Source organism: Podarcis cretensis (assembly GCF_951804945.1).
Source record: "Podarcis cretensis genome assembly, chromosome: 8".
Classification (NCBI taxonomy): Eukaryota; Metazoa; Chordata; class Lepidosauria; order Squamata; family Lacertidae; genus Podarcis; species Podarcis cretensis.
The window spans coordinates 92,305,343-92,311,337 of record NC_137177.1 but is presented as its reverse complement, the minus strand read 5'-3'; the positions used below and the strand labels follow the sequence as shown (position 1 = coordinate 92,311,337).

Sequence of the window (5,995 nt, the reverse complement as noted above, 5' to 3'; positions counted from 1 at the left end):
AAATTCCTGTTTTGATTTATTCTTTATCTTTTCTGATAAACCATCTAATTCGGCATATTCTGTCAGCTTTTGGATCCAATCTTGTATAGAGGGGATTTCATTACTCTTCCATTTTGTTGCGATCAAAACTCTTGCTGCCGCCGTCACATATAAAAAGATACCCTTCCTCTTTTGTGGAATATCCAAATCTGTTATTCCCAGGAGGTAGCCTCTGGTTTTTTTATTGAAAGAGATTTTTAGCATTTTTTGCAGTTCTGCATGTATACTCTCCCAGAATACCTGTATTTTCCTACATGTCCACCACATATGGTAGAATGTTCCTGAGTCTTCACATCTCCAACAATTACTTGACACATTTTTATACATTTTTGAAAGTTTCCATGGTGTTAGATACCATCGCTGTGTTTTTTAATTGTTTCTATTTTTCTGCTTTTCTGTTTTTTATAAAAAAAATTCTATTCTCTTCTTTCATTATTGTGATGTGTTGCCAAGTTTTTGTTTAACTTGGAGTTATCTTTTTCTCTTTTTGTAACATTTAAAACTTTAATAAATACTATTTTTAAAAAAAGGATATTAAAAAGGAAATTTAATAGTTTGGATTAAGGTATTTAGATGCAGAAAAGAGAAGAGATAATTATTGGAAACTGGGGAGGAGGGGGGGGGGAGTCCGGGGGTTGGAAGAACCCCCATAAAGATACTGAGATGGTTTGTGGACTAATGCAAATAATAATGTATGTAAAAACCTTTAAAATAAAATTTATATATATAAAAAGAAACAAACCTGGAAGGGCAAACACTCATCAGCTGCTACTGCTTATAATCACCAGTCTCATTTAGATACCTATTTGGACATAAGGACTGCCTCTATTAATCTATAATTTTATACTGGAATTGATGGAACATTTTTATTGATAATGTCACCTGCCAGTTTGCTTGGTGTCCCCCCTCTCTTGCATTTGGAAATAAACAGTACAAGCAAAATGGAAAGACTGCCAGTGGGATTCCACCTGAGGTCCCAGCAGGCTTGCTTAGGGTCGGCCGTGTGGCACACACAGCTCTGTCCTCCAGCACCACCACTGCTCCTCGCCTCCATCCAGCACCTGATGCCTGTGGCAGCCACCACATTCTGCCTAATGGAAGGGCCGACCCAGCTGAGTTTTCTTCCAGAGTGATTTGCTGTTATCAGGGGATCTGTTGCTAAGCAATGCTCTGGGATTTATTTGTTTTTTAACCCACTGCAATTTAAACATACGTTGCAGGAGAGCACCAGTCTTCAGATTTACACTCATTAGTTTATTATCCCCAAATTAGGCTTGTATTTTTCTCATAGCATCTAATATTTCTGTGGTCAGAGGGTCCTTCAAGATGTCGTTTTTATTGCACATTCATCATGATTTGGGCTCATGATGTTTTTCGGGCTGTTACACATCATCATGCTTTCAATGCCATTTGTGCCTGCAGAATATTTGGGGTGGTCATACTGCTTTGCTTCCCACTAGTGCATGTTCCATAACTTCCTCTTAAAAGCCTGTCAACGTGTCTGTTTAGGAGAAACCTGGAAACTGGGGGAGTGCAGCGGAATGGAGTATTCTGTAAGACTGCATGGTCTGCTGGCTGACTGGAACTCTGAGCAGGAGGGCTAAACATAGCAACATTTTCTTGCAGCCCCCACTTGTATTACTATAATATGGAATTTAAAAGAGAAATTATGAAAGATTGTTTTTATTAACCAACTAAACTTTGCTTTTTAAAATGTTTGATGGCCCACAGTGGAAAAGAGGATTCATACTCTCTGACCCAATCCCGAGGTGGGCATGATAATTCAAGTCTCTGTTGCTCCCACAGAATGTGACATGGAGCTGTGAAGAGCAGGGTGTTTGTGCAACGGTATCTGGTTCCCACAGAGTTGTATTAAGATGCAAGATGGAAACACCACAAAGTTTGCTGACATGAAGGACAGAGAATTTTGAATTTTTTAAGGTTGGCAGAGGGGCAAAGAGGCATAATCCCTGGAAGTATGCATTCTCTGATTCACACTTAGCTGAATACCACCTGTCGCAGATAAGTACTGTACTTTGCAGCCAAGGTCAGGATTACATCAGCATTACAGATGGATTTAAAGGGAAACACAGTTTAAATCTTGCACAGTCACAGCCCAGGAAGGGGAAGCAAGGCCTGGGTTAGGTCACAGTGCCAGTATCCCTCAGCTTGGATAAGGCCTTATCTACAAAACACATTCTTTGATTGGGGAGCAGCATGAAGTGAGAACAGGAGGCTTCTGAGGTCCTACACTAAAGAGCTGGCAAGGGAGGTGAGTAAGGGACAACTGGAGCCAATTTTCTCATATCTGGTTCAACCTTCAGCAGTGATGCCCAAACCCTTTCTCCCATGGACCCCTCAAAAATTGCTGAGGGTCGTGGTGGACGACTTAATGATTCATCAGCCTACTGTAGCAATGGTAATGCACTGTCTTATATGCTATATGATTTTTGTAATACAATTTGAGTCCCAAGAATTCAGATTGTAATACATGAGGTGCAATGTGTTTTTGACCCTTTTCAGGCCACTTCCTCCTGCCCATCACTTCCGGTCCATCCTGGAGCAGCTGTAGTTGCTGTTGCCAATGCCACCATTCACAACCACAGCCCTGGTTCTTCACAGACATGCTGCAGGCAGACCCCTGGTGGTCCAGGGACAGCCGGCTGGGAACCCCTGATCTACAGCATCTCTGAAATGCAAAGAAGAAACAAATGCAGATCTCTTCAGCGGGTTTGCACATCAGCCTCCCTAATATTTCATACCAGGCCTGGATATTGGCTCTTACTTCCAATAAATGCACATACTTTCCTCAACAGGTTCTTTAAACATATTTCAGTTGAAAGAGGGGAAATAATGATGCACTGTTGCCATAGAGACAGCACTGTTTCTATGACAACCCCCTCTCCAGAGAAGATGCTCTTGTGGGTTCCATGGCAACCATGGGTCACCACCTTCAGGTAAACTGATATTTATACACTCATCCATAGCACAGGTAACACCCACGTCTGGTGGGCTGCATAGAAGCATTGCCATGGATACCCCTTCCGCAAACCATGGCAACATCTATCGCTATGCTCATGTAGAACAATAGAGCTGACTGCTAATCACAGTGACTAAGAAGAGTTGGTGAGATCAGCAAATTCCTCCACATTTCTGCTCTGACTGAGGCTGATTTGTGGTTGCTCCCCCCCCCCTTTTTGGCATGATTCTGACTCTGCTCCTTTGATTCTTTCTCCATTTTTATCTTGCTGCATTTGCACAGTGAGCAGCCTATTAAACAGTGCAATCCAAACCCAAGATCCTTTGTGTGGAGACAGTTTGGTGGATCCCATCCGGTGGATCTTGGTTGGATCCTATCTTCTATAAAGAATAATTAAACTGACCTCATTTTATAAGTGCTGAAGTCTGGCATGGAAAGCAACATCAACCCCTGAGGTTGGCAGGCCATGTTATACCTCTGGTTGGGCCCCTATAAATACCAGAGCACCTGTCAGGTCTTGGATTCAGTAAGCAGCCCCTGACAGAGGGCACATCCATACCTTTCAAGCCCCACGATGCCACATCAGTCATGGCTTCCCCCAAAGAATTCTATACCCTCCAGGGACCCCGATTTTCCAGGGACAGTCCTGGAATTATGAAAGCCATCCCAGCTTCTGAGTTGATCCCAGATGTCCCTATTTCCCCCACCAGCACTCAGGGAGGAGGAGGAACTGGTGCTTGTCCTGAGCAACAGCGATGATGGCAGTGGCAGCTCTGGGGTCCAGGCAGAAGGCAGGGCCAGCCTGGCTGAGAAGAAAGAGGAGCTTTCTTATATTTCCCCTTTCTAAAATTCCTTTACTGATGTGTGTTTATCGTTTTGTAAATCTACCAAAGAATAAAATAAAATAAAATAAAATAAAATAAAATAAAATAAAATAAAATAAAATAAAATAAAATAAAATAAAATAAAATAAAATAAAATAAAATAAAATAGGGATCAAGGGGTTTTATCAGAATGGTGGAGGGTGTTTGTGCAGTGTCCCATTGGTGTTGTGGTGGTGGATATGCATGGGGGAGGGGGCACAAAAAATGGGGGGTTGAGAAGGGTCAGTTTGGGGGAGTGAGAAATGTCTCTCTTTTCATCTGAGGAATGTCGGTGTCAGGGAACTGCCATCGGAGCCAGAGGGAGAGGGAGGGCTCCAGAGGGATTACGGAGAGCATTCCAGGAGGGAGAGAATCTTTTGGGGAGGGAAATCAGCGTAGCACCAGTGGAGAAGGGGGGCAGATGGGGGGATCAGCGAGGTGGCTCCATGACTCCTCGCCGGAGACCAGCGGGGAGAGCACGGGTCCTCCGCTGCCCACACCCTCCCTGCGCAGAAGGCTTCCACACAGGGAGAGTAGGCGGAGACTAGGCGTCAAAGAGCTTCTTTGCTGGAAGAAGTTCAAGAACCGCCCACTGATGGATTCTGCCAGTGACTGAGACAGCCACGGGTGAGTGGCTGTCCAGACAGAATAGGGATCACCCAGGTAACTCAGCCAGGTGCGGTGACGACTTACGCACGAGAAACCCCTAGAACCATTACAGCAATCCGTCAGTCCCTTACGTTGCTTGTGCGCAGCCCCAGAGAGGCAGCACGATGAGCCGAACAGGGACAGCCGGAGAGACGGAGCAACCAGCTACAATGCAGAGTCTGGTAGAGAGGAACCGAGACTTGGAACAGCATGTAGCTGTCCTGACGGCACGGCTGGATGAAAGACGGGCTCAGGATGCACAGGTCAGACCCACCCCCATCGCAAGGAAGGTAGCGGGGCTGGTACACAATTTTGGTGGGAAGCCCCAGGACTACAATGCTTTCCGAACGGATGTACAGTACGCTTTGGAACTGCAGAATGATGACTTTGCTGATGACGGGGAGAGGGTGGCTTACATTGTGCGGCATCTGCAGGATGGGGCACACGAATGGATCAGGCCCCTAATGAAGACGCAAAATGATGCCTTGAAGGACCTTAAGAAATTCTTCCAGGCAATGGATGCGATGTACTCCAGCGAAGTGGAGCAAAGTGTGACTCGGCGGGAACTGATGGGGTGCAGGCAGGGGAGCCAGTCCGTCAGAGACTACTGGTCGCATTTTGCGATGCTCATCCACCGGCTCGGGTGGGATCTGGACTCTGAACCGATACAAATGTTGTTTGAGGAGGGTCTGTCCCCAGCAGTGAAAGACGAGTTGTCCCACGGTCGGTCGATGGATGAGCTCACCAAGGCTGCGCTTGCTATTGGTGTACGCCAGGAAGCGCGGGCTCAGGAGAAGCGCGAAGGGAGAGGGGAACGTTGCCATGACTACCACATTCCTGAGATACCGAGAAATCCTTCCCAGGCGGTGGAGCTAATGCAAATTGATGGCGCGTGCGAGGTTTCAAACTCCAGTGAAGGTTGCAAAAGGGAGGGAAAGGAGTGGAAAACTACCAAGAAGTGTTTCCTCTGTCAACGACCAGGACATGTTGCTAAGGTCTGCCCTCATAGAAAAGCCTGGCAAGGGATGGTGGGGGCTGCTGGCTGTGAGGAGAAGGGGGAGGATGGGCAGGCGCAGGGAAACGACAATGCCTGGCTGCCAATCAGCAGCGGCAGCACCAGGCCAGCAACCAATAGAAGTGTCCCAGCCTGACCCCCCAAGGCAGCTATAGCCATAGAAGTGGTGCTAGAACTCCCGAATGGGCACCCTGTCAAAGTCAAGGGACTGCTGGATTCGGGCAGCTCGTGTAATTTCTTCAGCAGAGACTTCGCTCTGGAGCACCAACTCCACCTGCTGCCCCTAGATTTTCCCTTGCAAGTGACCACCATTGATGGCAGGGAACTTCTGGGGGGGGGGGGAGTGACACACCAGACCCCACCAATGCGAATGAGGGTGTCCAGGCACACGGAGACCATTGCCTTTCACGTGGCCACACTGGCAGGACCCCCAATAATACTGGGGATGAG

At 46.7% G+C, this 5,995-nt stretch overlaps 1 long non-coding RNA gene across 1 annotated transcript; it reads right to left on the bottom strand.

Annotated features, from left to right (window-relative positions):
- Positions 1 to 2,452: 2,452 nt before the first annotated feature.
- LOC307222830 lies at positions 2,453 to 3,920 on the bottom strand. Its single transcript, XR_013841889.1, has 2 exons — positions 2,844 to 3,920; positions 2,453 to 2,728 (listed from the first exon to the last, which is right to left on the bottom strand). It is a non-coding gene; the product is annotated as an uncharacterized lncRNA (long non-coding RNA).
- Between the last annotated feature and the right edge of the window lie 2,075 nt (positions 3,921 to 5,995).